This window comes from Triturus cristatus, chromosome 7 (assembly GCF_964204655.1).
Source record: "Triturus cristatus chromosome 7, aTriCri1.1, whole genome shotgun sequence".
Lineage (NCBI taxonomy): Eukaryota > Metazoa > Chordata > Amphibia > Caudata > Salamandridae > Triturus > Triturus cristatus.
This window is the reverse complement of record NC_140590.1, coordinates 594,477,895-594,492,328: the sequence shown is the minus strand read 5'-3', so window position 1 is coordinate 594,492,328 and position 14,434 is coordinate 594,477,895. Positions and strand designations below refer to the sequence as shown.

General features: G+C 43.9%; 1 long non-coding RNA gene across 1 annotated transcript; it reads right to left on the bottom strand.

Moving 5' to 3' along the window:
* Positions 1 to 9,374: 9,374 nt before the first annotated feature.
* Positions 9,375 to 12,474, bottom strand: LOC146810172 (uncharacterized). The gene is made up of 3 exons (XR_014965634.1): positions 12,373 to 12,474; positions 10,714 to 10,833; positions 9,375 to 9,714 (listed from the first exon to the last, which is right to left on the bottom strand). It is a non-coding gene; the product is annotated as an uncharacterized LOC146810172 (long non-coding RNA).
* Positions 12,475 to 14,434: the final 1,960 nt, after the last annotated feature.

Below are 14,434 nucleotides of genomic sequence, written 5' to 3'. Positions count from 1 at the left end.
ACGTCTAATCAAACGGGAAAAGGAGAAAGAGACCCCAAACACGTCATATCCAACGCGACAGGGAGCGAGAGAACGCGATCAAGTCATTTTCGACATGCCATCGACATCTGGCGGAAGTAATGTGAAGCTTGAGAACTCGAACATGTAAAATGTTCAATTTGGAGAAGAATATCAGCTCTAGCAGCATGAAACCTTCTGCAAATGATGATTTTGGATGAAAACAACTCCTCAGATTGACATTTGGCTGTCCTTTTTTGTGCAAGGAGACCTTTTTTAAAAAGGTGGGGAGAGGGAGGAAGTGACACAGAATCTCCAACTTCCAGTTCCTGTCCAGCAGGCTCCTCCCAGTGCTTTGTCCATCTACTGCTCATTCTGCCTTTGGATTTTGAGCTGGAAAGATCACTCTTTTTGTCTGCTACATCATTGCAATTGGATTTGAGGATTTTTTGATTTGGATATTTCACAAGTAAGTGGTTGTTGTGTCTGTTTGATTGGGGGCATTGCAGTTCTTGTAACTACAATTTATTTTTGGTAACTATCATTATTCCTTTTTTTTTAAATGTTGTGGGTAGTACTAGTCAGTAGTAGGCCCGAGCTAGTCATGGACATGGCCTAATGGGTGTATGTGTGTGCATGATGAAGCAACTGTTCCTTTAGTGTTTTTTGAATGTATTTCATTTTCAAGCATCATTTAAGGGCATGGATGGCATTGGATTGAGTTGGGGAAGTGTGTTTTTTTGGGGTGGCCTTTCTGATGTTGTTGGGCCTGGCCATGTGGCTGGTGGCCATGTTGAAGCCTGGGCCTGCAAGCTTGCCTGGCCTTGTCTGCCAACAGGCCTGCTTTTCATCCACTAGGATCAGAGCAGGTAGCCACAGCTTTATTAATCAAGTGTTTTCTGTGTGGTCTGTTGAATTTAGACATCATTTAGGGCATGGATGGCATTGGATTGAGTTGAGGAAGTGTGTTTTTTTGGGGTGGCCTTTCTGTTGTTGTTGGGCCTGGCCATGTGGCTGGTGGCCATTTTGAAGCCTAGGCCTGCAAGCTTGCCTGACCTTGTCTGCCAACAGGCCTGCTTTCTCATCCACTAGGATCAGAGCAGGTAGCCACAGCATTATTAATCAAGTGTTTTCTGTGTGGTCTGTTGAATTTAGACATCATTTAGGGCATGGATGGCATTGGATTGAGTTGGGGAAGTGTGTTTTTTTTTGGGTGGCCTTTCTGATGTTGTTGGGCCTGGCCATGTGGCTGGTGGCCATTTTGAAGCCTAGGCCTGAAAGCTTGCCTGGCCTTGTCTGCCAACAGGCCTGCTTTTTCATCCACTAGGATCAGAGCAGGTAGCCACAGCTTTATTAATCAAGTGTTTTCTGTGTGGTCTGTTGAATTTAGACATCATTTAGGGCATGGATGGCATTGGATTGAGTTGGGGAAGTGTGTTTTTTTGGGGTGGCCTTTCTGATGTTGTTGGGCCTGGCCATGTGGCTGGTGGCCATTTTGAAGCCTAGGCCTGCAAGCTTGCCTGGCCTTGTCTGCCAACAGGCCTGCTTTTTCATCCACTAGGATCAGAGCAGGTAGCCACAGCTTTATTAATCAAGTGTTTTCTGTGTGGTCTGTTGAATTTAGACATCATTTAGGGCATGGATGGCATTGGATTGAGTTGGGGAAGTGTGTGTTTTTTTGGGGTGGCCTTTCTGATGTTGTTGGGCCTGGCCATGTGGCTGGTGGCCATTTTGAAGCCTAGGCCTGCAAGCTTGCCTGGCCTTGTCTGCCAACAGGCCTGCTTTTTCATCCACTAGGATCAGAGCAGGTAGCCACAGCTTTATAAATCAAGTGTTTTCTGTGTGGTCTGTTGAATTTAGACATCATTTAGGGCATGGATGGCATTGGATTGAGTTGGGGAAGTGTGTTTTTTTGGGGTGGCCTTTCTGATGTTGTTGGGCCTGGCCATGAGGCTGGTGACCATTTTGAAGCCTAGGCCTGCAAGCTTGCCTGGCCTTGTCTGCCAACAGGCCTGCTTTTTCATCCACTAGGATCAGAGCAGGTAGCCACAGCTTTATTAATCAAGTGTTTTCTGTGTTGTCTGTTGAATTTAGACATCATTTAGGGCATGGATGGCATTGGATTGAGTTGGGGAAGTGTGTTTTTTTGGGGTGGCCTTTCTGATGTTGTCTTAAAGACATGCTTTTGTTGTATGTGTCTGGTGTGTTGGTGTGCAATGCATGCACCCTGCAGACCTTTTTGGGGCCTGTGAATGTTCGTATTTCCATTTTGTTGCATTAAAAAGGCAGAGCAGTGTGCTTTAGAATGCAGCCTTTACCTGGCTTTTATAGGCCTTTTGTCAGCTCCTGGTGTTTCCCAGGCCCCCTGCTTGTTTGTGTTTTGTGAATGTCCATGTGGCTGGTGGCCTTATTTTGTGTTTGGACTGGGAGTTATTGTTGTCCTGCTTTTTGCCATAGGCCTGCATGGTTTTCCTATTGGCTATTTGGCTTACTGCTTCCATCCATCCACCCCCTTTGCCAGCAGCAGCTCCATGGATGCCGAGATGCTAAAAAAATGTAATGGCAAATAGGGTCCACCCCACTTCAATTACATTTTTTTTTTGGTGGTTATTATTAACTTTCCTATCCTTCCTGAGAGTATAGTGTGTGACTGTACACAGTAGTATAACATAGCCCTTGTTAAAAAAAAAGTCATAAATGGCTAGACTATATTTTTTGTTTGCACTAGTACAGTACTAAGGAACTGAATCACAACAACAAATGCAACATTTCACTGATGTTCTTCTCCTGGCTTATTTGGTTTTAGGTGCACAAAAGACAGAGGAGGGGGTGTCATCAGCATAACCCGTCTACCCGTTGTACTGCCAGCCAGACAGAAGTCCTGCTGCGCATCACGTCCACGTGTGACCAGAACTTGTTGTGCATCTGCATCCTGCCTGACATCTGAAGAAGAAGGCCCCAAAGAAAGTTACCAGGTCCAGTACCAAGAAAGTTGCCAGTCAGAAGAAGGAACAGAAAAAGGAAGTGCCATTAACCACGACTGGTGGTGTGCCGGCCAATGTTTTTTTTGGCACCCAAAAAGTTACGCCTGCAGCAGCATTGTCCGGGAACCAAGCTGGGAGCAGCACAGCGGTCCAACCACACCAACCTAGGCCTAAGGGCTTTAGTGTCGCAGAGGTAGCCAGTCTACTAACGAGCAGAGATGTTGAAGAAATGTCATTACCACAAAGTAGTACACAATCAAGTTCAACGCAGGTGCAAACTCAGCAGATAAGTGTGCAGCCGCAACAAGAACAGCAGCAGCCGCAACAAGAACAGCAACAGCCGCAACAAGAACAGCAGCAGCTGCAACAGCCCACCATAGTAGTTGTTGCTCCTGACGTAGGGGCATTTCAGGAAATCGAGCTTCCTGCAGACAAAGTGGAGCAAAGTCAAACCACTGTTTCAGAAGATCTATTGTCTTCCAGACCACCAGCAAGGAAAAGGAGGCTTAGTCCATCATCTTCTTCTTCAAGCCCCACTTCTGATGATCGTGATGCCACTTGGGTCCCACCAGCTCAGTCTGAGAGTGATATACGCCACAAGACAATGCTTCTGAAAAGGAAGGTCCCAGAAAAACTTAGAGTTATGGAGGTAGATGTAGAAGAGGGGGGTGATGATGATGATGTTGATGAAGACGAGCCAGTCATCACACACATTACTCCCGCCCCAAAGGGATTGGAGACCAACATTCTCACCCTATCCAGAAAGGCTGCTACTGAGCGGGATGTAGCACGAATATCACCAACATAGCTTACACCACCACTACCTCCAGCTGCCATATTTTCCAAGGCCCGGCAGGGACCTACATCCAGCTCAACCATCTCAGTAGGTAGTGGTAGTAAAAGTCACAGTCTAGGTGCACAGGGTCACATTTCAAGCACACCCTCCAGTTCATCTGGTATTGAAAGTGGCACATCCAGCAGTGCCAGAAAGTTCTCCTCCCCAGTTTGGGAGTTTTTTCTGTTAGCACTAAGGAGGAGAACGTTGCTATATGCTCAATTTGTCGTCAAGGTGTTCGCCGTGGTAAGCTTGGTACAAACTATGGTACCGGAGGACAAGCAAGTCATCTCAGAATACACCACACTATCGTGTGGGAGAATCACCTACTTCAGTTAAAAGAAAGTAGAAAAACTCAACCCATTGAAGTTGGTCAGGAAGAATCAGGGAGCAATATTATTGCGGTGGAAGGTGAAGAAGAGGGAGGCATTTCTAGCCCTGTCCCCAGTAGTGCAGTGGTATCGCCCACATCCTCCTCAGTAACATCAGAGTGGCACCGCAGTAAGAGCCATACTCTGAGTCAGGCTGAGACACCAAGGCGACCGAGTACAGCAATGAGATAATCTGTGTCGTTGAGCCTAAGTGGGTTAATGAAAACAGCACCACAAAGGAAAGTAATCCAGCCTACCATTGAGAGCATGTTTAGGTTGGAGGGGCAGTTCCGACGCAACCACCCAACGGCACGGTTGTACAATGCGAAGCTGGCTAAAATGTTAGCGCTGGACCTTCTTCCTTTTTCATTTGTGGAAGGGGTGGGTTTCCTTGAATTTGTGTCTGCCATCTGCCCTAAATGGAAGGTTCCCAGCCGGTCATATTTCGCAAGAATTGCTGTTCCGGCACTACATCATGATGTGCCGGAATTGGTTGGACAAGCTTTGCAGCAGAGTGCTGTTCACAATATCCACCTGACAACAGACATGTGGACCAGTTGCCAAGCCACAGATTACATGTGCATCACTGCACACTGGATCTCTTTTGTGGGGGTTAGAGATAAGCTATCTGCACGAGGTGCTGTTGACACAGCTGTGATTTTTGAAGGTACTCGGAAACATGCAACTGTAGCCATGTTCGCCATGGAGAAATCTCATACGGCTGAAAACATTTTACACGAGTTTCGCAGCAAGGTTTTTGAATGGCTGCGGCCAAGAGGGCTTGGTATTGGTTTTGTTGCCACAGACAATGGCAGTAATGTACTCAAGGCCATGGCACTTGGTTCCTATTTCAGGGTTCCGTGTTTGGCGCACTGCATAAACATTATAGTTCAAGACTTTCTGAAAAAAGAACCCATAGTCAGCAATTTACTGGCCATCTGCCGAAGAATATGCACTCATTTCAGCCATTCTTTTGAAGCTCGGAAGCAGCTGAGGATCATCCAACGTGAACATAGAATGCTAGTCAAGGCACTCATCCAGGAGGTGGCAACACGCTGGAACTCAACGTATTACATGCTTGATCGTCTGCATGAGCAGTACAGGTCACTCCATGAATATGTCTGGAAAAGAAAAGGGGATGCTACCGTTAAAGGCATGAACCTTGAGCTGGAGCAATGTAGCCTAATTAAATGCCTGACTGAGATGCTTTGTCCTTTTGAGGTCTTCACACGTGAAGTCAGCAAGGAGGACTGTACAATGGGCCAAGCTATCCCATTATTGCAAATTCTAGAGCATCAGCTGAATAATGTGTCTGAATCTTACAAAGGTGTAGAGGACAAAAGGGAAGCTCATGACTTGGTGGAGAGCTTATCCCGTCGCTTAGCTGAAAATGTAAGGATACAAAATAAAATTTTGTCACAAGAACATTACATTTGTGCTACAATTCTGGATCCACATGCAAAATTTGGACTGAAGACATTCTTTGCTTTTTCCGAGATTGATGTTGCCCGCTACAAAACTTGCATAGCTGAAGCGGCCAGTAAGTTGAAAAACGAACGGCTGCTAATTAAAAGCCCGCAAGATCAACCCACAAGAAGTACTGCAGCAGGCCATGCAGGATCAAGTGCAACTTCGTCGGCTGAGGGCAGTGCGTTTGGATCACAAGACTCACCATCACTATCGACCACGGCAACAATAACTAGATCAGTAGGCGGAGTACAATCATTACACGATTGGTATGTAAAGTTAGGCATTAATAAACACAGTGATGATGCACAGAGAAAAGAGCCCGAAACCATACCAGCAGCAACCCTGAACATTGAGCGGATGGTCCAGGCCTATCTGGACGACCCAACAGAGGTGTACATTGATCAAAACCCATTGCAGTATTGGTATAGGATAAGGTCTGAATGGCCACAGCTCAGCAGGCTGGCGATAAGCTATCTGGTTTGCCCTGTCGCAAATGTCTCTTCCGAACGTGTTTTCAGTGCTGCTGGTTCCATTGTAACATTGAGAAGGACCAGTCTATCGCCAAAAAACGTGGAGAGGTTAACAATGATCAAAATGAATCAGCACTTCATACCACCGAATTACACAATACATGAAGCAATGGAGGAAGATGAGGACAGCGGCTCAGGTGACGGAAGTATTGTGTCACATGATTACCTACTACTGGCTGAACCCCCAGAGTTTGAGGACGAGCTATACTTCCCTGACAATTAGGCTTGAACTTACTGTCTTCCTCCCTTTTTTCCCCCTTTCTTTGTGTGTCTGTCGTTCCGGTTACAAACTTGTGAATCACAACAAATCCATTACCACCGTCTTCTACTCTTCTAATTTAATATAAAAGTTTCAGGTGTCTGTAATTTGACAGTACAGTCCTCCGAATCCAGCTCCTCCGCTCCATCATACTGAATCTCCTGCTCAATTCCATTTCCCTCATGAATGATGATTGGATGATGGTAAAATAATACAACAACAAATTCAAACTTTCCTAGTCCTTCCAAAAGAAGTGGAGCATGAATCACATGACTACGATAGATATCCTCCTTTCAGAGCCGAGAGAGACTGGCCATTAACTGAAAATAAGATGGAACAGGTAATGATTGAGGCCATGCATTGGACGCAGAGTCGCAGACTGAATGATTTAGATTTTGTTGTGTTTGTTGTGCATAAATTTATGTAATTGTGCACTGCCACTAATCAACTTTCTACAGAACACACTAAACTTAACTCAAGGTAAATTCAATTTTACCCTTCTTGCAAATATTAAATTTGTACTTCTCCTACAGCTAGGTGATACATTGCTTTTAATTCAATACAGGAAGGGGACTCACTCAATCTGCGCAATGAGTATGATTGACACAACAGCACCGTCCATCATGATGATGGCGAAATAGACGGCCCGTTAACTTAAGATGAGAAGGAACAGGTAATGACAATTAATGGCATGCATTGGACACCTGACTCTGAGAGATTGGTCTTTGTGTGTTTGTTGTTTGTTTGTTGTGCTCAAAGTGAAGTCAAAGTGTACTAGTAATCTATCTTTCTGTACACACTAAAGAATGACTCAAGTCAGTAATATTTCTACTCTTGTTGTGTAATAAAAATGTTACTTATACTGCAGGCCGATCTTCACAGTCAGTCAGTAAAAGTATCGGAGATGATGATGAAGTCAGGAGGATGTTTCATGAGTGGCATAAAACGTAAAAGCCTAAAGGTAAACACGTCAACAACAACCACAGCACACCCAAATGTCTGTGTAGAAGTGGAATAGAGTGTAGCGGTGGGATTACTGCGGTGCATTTATTTTACTAACTTAAACTGTAAAATGCTATGTATGGAATGGATAATGTGCTTTGTGTTTGTCCAACTCTTTAAAAAAAAAAAAAGTACTCTAAAGTCTTAACGTAGGATGTGCTACTGCTAAGCACTGTGGGCCTGCTCTCTCCTGTTATTGTTGAAGGTCAATGCTGGAAACAGACTAGAGTAGACTGAGAGGATGCATACATGCCACCTCGGAAAGTGTTCTTGTTGTACTACACCATAAGGTGTGCATTTGTTTCAACTTTGTTTGTCAATATCCCCTTTGGTTTTCCATCTACAATTACAGGCCGGGACTTGCCCTATACTTTGGAAAACATTACAATGCACACTTACCTTACCAATAAATCAACATTTTTTTTCCAGCCGGGCAGTGGCGAGTGGCGAGGCGACACACCCAAGATTGATGGACGAGAGGAGCAAGAGGAATGCCGAGATGCAAATCCAGTCCACATTTTTTACCAGGATAACACAGTAACAGTATCCACTTTAATATTCTTTTAAATGATTTGATTAATATTTTGTATACAATCTTTACAACAGTGTGTTCTTGGAGTTGTTATTATCATCATTAGGTTTGCTCTGTGTTTACGATTCTTCCCTACCAATATTTAAAATTTCTATTTGCTATATGTAAAAGTATTAAGGCCGGAACAACAGAACAAGAACTAGAAGTGTATGTAATCCGGGTCTCTCATCATCATCCTGCATTTCCTTTTTCTCCCTTAACATATGGATATGGTAGTCTTCAATGATTGTCGTTTGTTTGTCCATGCATACTGTTTTTCTATGTCAAACCTTTCCCAAAAACCCCCTTCCCATCCATTCAACAAACCCTAACCGTCTTCCCCCGGGCTGTGTGACTTATTGTGGGGCGGATGTGGCGAAAGCAACACTACTTCAATTTCAAGGCAGAGCGATGATCATCTTCTGCTTGCCCAGTTGCCCACCCATGAGTAGGATATTTCAGAGGTTATTTTATTTAACAAAGGAACATATACCTCAGCATGAATTGCTGCCATTGATTGGATTTGTTTGTTGTCATTCCTCATATACAGCACTAACTGTTAGGCTGTAGGCCTAGTCAAGTGACTCGACACAACTATAGTTTGTAACTCTGTCTAGTAGGCTATCCCAACCACCATTATGTTTTGTTGTCAAATATTTGAGCATATTATTGTTGCTCGGTAAGTTCTGTACTGTACTTCATTCTACTACTCCTCTAACAGTCTCTGAAAGGTGATTGACTGTCTTCTTTTCTTTTTTGCAAATGCTGCCGCCCTGCCAGTGTCTACTACTACTACTACTATACTACCACCACCACCACCCCAATCATGGCATGTATGAAAAAGGAAACCATCTTCACCATGCAGCCATTGCTGTGCCACAGTTGGACATAAACATCAAGCACCGGTAAGAGAGAAGTTTGGGGGAGGCAGAATTAATAATGGACATGTTGTCAATGATTTCATTTTCACACACCAGTCCAGATAAAGAATGCATAGACTAGAGGACAGACTGAAAGTACTAGAAGGACAAGTCAATGAGTGAGGTGTGTCGCATCTATCTGTTTGTGTCTTATACAGTCAGCCAATTATTTAAATCAAACACAGGCTATGGGCGGCCATGCACCAGCAAGGAAACAGTGTGATGTAAAACAGTTACCCCACCTACAAAACATTAACAACATTGCATGTAACATAGAAAAATATATTTAATTTACCCTAACAAAAATAAACTAATCCCACAAAAGCTGACCCACCCCCTTCCCTAACCCCAACCAATGTCCATAGGAGAAAAAGTCCGTAACGCCCATACAAGTTCCCACCCACCCACCCAAACAAGAATTAAAAAAGGGGCAGAACAAGATGACAGGGACTAAGGTGTGGGGCGTGACTCAAGGAGGACATGCATCTGGTCCTCTAAACGGGCGACGCGGCGTCTGAGTGCGCGGCAGTTGCAGCCACAGTGGGGGGGGCACCGGAGATGGCACTACGGTGGTAGCGGGCAGCCGCCAGACAGTGGCACCGTACCGCTGGAGGGCGGTGGCTGGGGCCCGGGGCACTGGAGGAGGCTTGAAGAATTGCTGCCGCAGTCTCCTCCTCGGCTAAGACCACCAGTCGCCGGTATTCCCGCTGGATTGCCTCCAGCTTCCGGCGCCGTGCCTTGGCGGCCAACTCCTTACGATTTAGTTTCGGAGTAGCTGTGTATCAAAAAGAAAAAAACAAGACAATTGTAAAATATACTGTTAGAAAAACAGTAAGACAAGTTAATTATTTATACACATAGTGGCATGGTAGAGTAGCACTGTCTATAAAGCACAATAGTACATAACATTTTAAATCTCATCCGTCCTTCTTCCTTCCACCCGTCTTTCACTTTTTAGTTGAACAGTGAGTGCACCAGGTGCTCTTCTCCATAAAACTTTCAAAGCGGACTTGAAATCAGATAGATGAGGCCATTGGTCATTCAATACTCCCGCTCCTATGCCAATTAAAGGGAATTCTAGTCTTCTAGTTCACTCTTCAAATGTCCCGAACAACTCATACTTACTTACGACATCGGATGGCAGGCGGACTTTGTCCGCCCGCCATCCTCACGCTAAAATGGGTGGGGGTCCCGTGGGGACAATTAATTAGGATGATGCGCCCAGCACAGTGGCGGGCGCATCCTGTTTTTTTTTACATTCAGGTTGGCGTTGCCGAAAGCAATGCTAAAAATACATGTTGTGCTGCTTTTCCAAGCACAACATGACGGGCCCCGCATGGAGCCTGTCACGTTTTGCTTTGAAAGGCAGGGGGGTACCATAGCATAGGTAGGTAGTACCCTCCATGGGGGCCCCCAAGCATACTCTGCAATGTCTGCATGCCTTTCCGTGGCGGACGGCAATGCCACCACGTAAAGGCATTCCAAAATGCAGATTATATGGCTGGCGGTGTGTTCAGAGAGACACCACCGCCATATTGAACCCTTTTCCGCCTGGTCGACATGTGGGGGGTCTGAATATTTTCTACAGGGATGGCGGGAGGTTTGCCCCTGCGGTGTTGGCAGTGAATACCGCCGGCTCGGCGGGGGCAATACGCTCGCCATCCTAATGGGGCTCTAAGTCGCAACTGTACAGTATACATATACATACAGTACACCCTAGCAGTGAGTGTACTGTCAAGTTCAACAATAGTTAAGGATTATGAATCTAACTTACCACCGCCCACCACTGGTGCTGCCGCTCCCCCTACCGCTCCGTTGCTATCTGCAGCAACTGCCGCATCCTCGCCCTCCGCGTCGCCTTCGCTGGCCCCGGCAATGGTGGTCGGTAGTGCGCCTAGAAAACATTACACATTTATTAGGCGTCATATACACCTCCCCCCTATTGATCAGTAGCAAGGTTGAAAACGGAGTTAATACTAACATACATCACTAGTACAAATCAGGTAGTAGTAGAGTAGACACTAATAGTTATATATGATCATTGTAGCCTTTGCTTAATTAGCCCTAGCCATGCTACCATGTTACCGTTGTGTCTTTTATTTTTGCACATGTGACGTTACCTTGCAGCTTCTTGTATAAGACACCTTTGAGCCCACATGACCTGCCTCACACTGTTACTGTCTAGTCCACGTGCTGCATACAAGCGGTCAACAAAAACATTAACAAGCCACTTTTTTAGGAAGTACTGGTGTACTGTTAGTCCATATTGCTTATCCATAAATGCTACACTTTTTGGCACGGCTGAGAAATGCTTGCAAGTTGCAATATACTAACGCACACCTTTTTATTTTTCGCATTACAGACGGAAGGTTCCCTTCTACGAACCAGAGCTTCTGAATGATGCAACAACTACCAGTACTAGGTTCTTCTAAGGTGAGGGGTCCCTTCACTCACATCTTCATTTATAAATTTATATAAACTAAATTCCTAGGGGATGGTGGTGCTGCCTTCCACCACTGTTCAGTTATCATGATTTAATTCCCAACTGTATAAGTGTAACAATGTATATTGTTTTAATGTTATTGATTTTCCGGTTGGTGCTGCATTTTATAATAAAACAATGTACAGAGCTTCGTTCTCAATTCAAAATAAACATTTTGAACTTACATAGACTTAGTGGTATTTGGTGTGGACTAACTTACACGAGTGAGCAAATTAAAGTAAGGGTGGGCATGTGCATTGCTTTCACGACTGAGAGGTTGGGTGTGTTATGTTCTGGGTTGTCTACTTGTTGGGTATCTTGGGGGTAGGGTTCAGAGACCTAATAGTTATGATAAGACAGTACTATAGTCGAGCAGTGGAATTGTGGTGGGTGCTGAATTTCTGATTGAGGTGTGTGAGGAAAGTCCAACCTACCATCACCAACATCCTATTTTCTGGTGCAAATGTCTGTGTATGTGCAAGATCCCTACAACAGTAGTAGTATGTCCTATAGGCTATTATATCAAAATAGTAATAAATCTGGTTGGGCTTTTGTTGCTGTGAATTTTCAAAGCCTCAATATTAACAAAGACTCAAGATCAATAAGAGTAGAAGTAGTACAAGACGACGACCCAAAGGATTGGACTCAATGGCTCGAGTTACTGGTGAATATGAGTTTTATATTACAACCTTTCACATAAAGAGTGGCACTGCCCAACTGGGCAAGACTAGCCACTACAGTACAGACAGACTGATAGTATTAGTAGTAGTAGTAGTAGTAGTACTGAGAGTCATCATAGCGGAGGCAGGGGTAAGATTTTTGAAACCGTACAGGTCGAAGGATAATTGTTGGTAAAAAAAATAGCATTTGTAAACAAACAATAGTTCGCGAAAAATACGGGGCAGTAAAAGTTATGGAATAAGAAATATTATTAAAAACAAGAAGACTTACTGGGGCCAGCAGAGGAGCCCTCATTGGTGTCCCCCTGGTGCTGTTCGGATTGTTTTCCCGCCGAACCCCCACTCCCTGTCTGTCTGCCCCTGGGTGCTGAATGATGAACAGGAAAGATATAAGAAAGAGACAAACATTGATGGATGGTGTCAAACAAATACAATATTTTTCAACAACGGTCGAAAAACCCTTATGTTAACAACAATTGCAATAACTAAATTGACCGATCTCATCTGGTCAACAAGTAATATCGGGGGATTCGCAGATCGACTACTTAAGTTACTATTTATCAACAGTAATCCAGTCTTCCATTCTGATTCCAGAATACTAAGTTACAACTAAGCCTAAGTACGACGTACCACCCAACCTAGCCCACCTATTCCAGGCATGCCAATTGTACATTAAGTATGCATTTCCACTTTATTCCTCAACAATGCATATGGTCAAATCATGGAGGACACATGACTACATTTTTTGTATACACCAAATTTTGGGTTGATTGATTGATGCTGATGTTCTGCTAGTACTAAGCCAATTACCACCACTCATTGAACAAACTAGAAAAGGTTCTAAACTTCTAATAAAGACTGCCGTACTAGCAGCACGTCACATAACTGAGGAGGCATCACGCATACCACTAACAAATTAGAAGCTCATACAAAGTACCTAAACCTAAGTATCAATCCGCCCCTATCTATTAGTGACAGGACAAAGTAAGGAGTGGACTAGAGTCACTGTAGCATTACGTAACTTAATTTCTCTAAAATAAACTCGTAAAGAATCACGCTAAGCAAGCGCAAACGCAAAGTTGCAAACAGGTAAGATTAGTAGTAGCGCAGAAGAGCACCTGTGTCATAATCTCAGAAGACTTTTAAACGTAATTAACCTGGAATGTAAGCAGCAACATTCTAGCTGGTTGGAAGAAAAAAAAGATATTCGCAATATATAACACAGAGCAGAAGAACAGACACAAATGGGTCGATTCCGATCCTGGAGAAACCGGGTACGAACCGTCGGTCAGAGCGTTTTCTCCGTACGACTCGTACCCAGTAAAAACACCATACAAACATGCAAGTACGATTTGCACGGAAACACCATTTCCGTACGAATCGTACAAAACACCGACCGACACAAAAACACATACAAATGTGATCCGAGACGGCGCGTACGCGACATGCGGACGGAGTTAGGCAGCTTTTTACGTACCAGCAAGTACGATTCGTCCCGAGAGCACTCCGGATGGCTATATTTTTACGGCATTATATTAAACAACAAGAGGGTCCCTGATGTACGAATATGAGAAGAGGGAAGCAGGGAAGGGAAACACAATATGAACAAAAACCTCTTCTCAAAAAATAATCAAGATACGGGGAATATCTCCACAATCAATATACGACAACAACCATATACCACAGAAATGGATTTATAATTCACAGTTTTATTAATCAAACAGTTTAAACATTATTTGTATGTCATTACTTTTATATTCATATTTTTTTCTTTTTATACATTTGCAAACACAAATTTGATCATGTGTTAATTGGCTAAAAAAGGGGAATCAAAATTCAAGTGTGAGACACAAACTCAACATTTAAAGTGAACACAAATTGCATATTACATAACAAAACACACACACAATACAAAACATTATATGCAGAAAAGAGTCACTTATAAAAACATATAATGATACATTCCTAATATATACACATAAAATGAAAATGTCGCCACAAAGGATGACAGTTGGAGCAGAAAGAAGCGCCGACGCGCGTTTCGGAGAAGGATCAAAAGACCCACAGTTCCTTCGTCAGGGCGCAATAATCCTTTGGAGGTTCGTGTCAATTTAATTCCCAACTTATTTCAAGGTCTTGTACAGACGGGAAATTAATTAAACAATTGCTTAGCGGGTGTGTATTAGTACTTGGTTAAACATTTTCATAACCAGTATGATCGGCACACCGCTTCCTCTAGAGAATAGGGCCAACCAATACTTAGTAGAGTATAGCCTCACCGCTACGGGTTAAAAGCGAGGTGGGAGGTCCGCATATACGGACTTCGCTCGCTT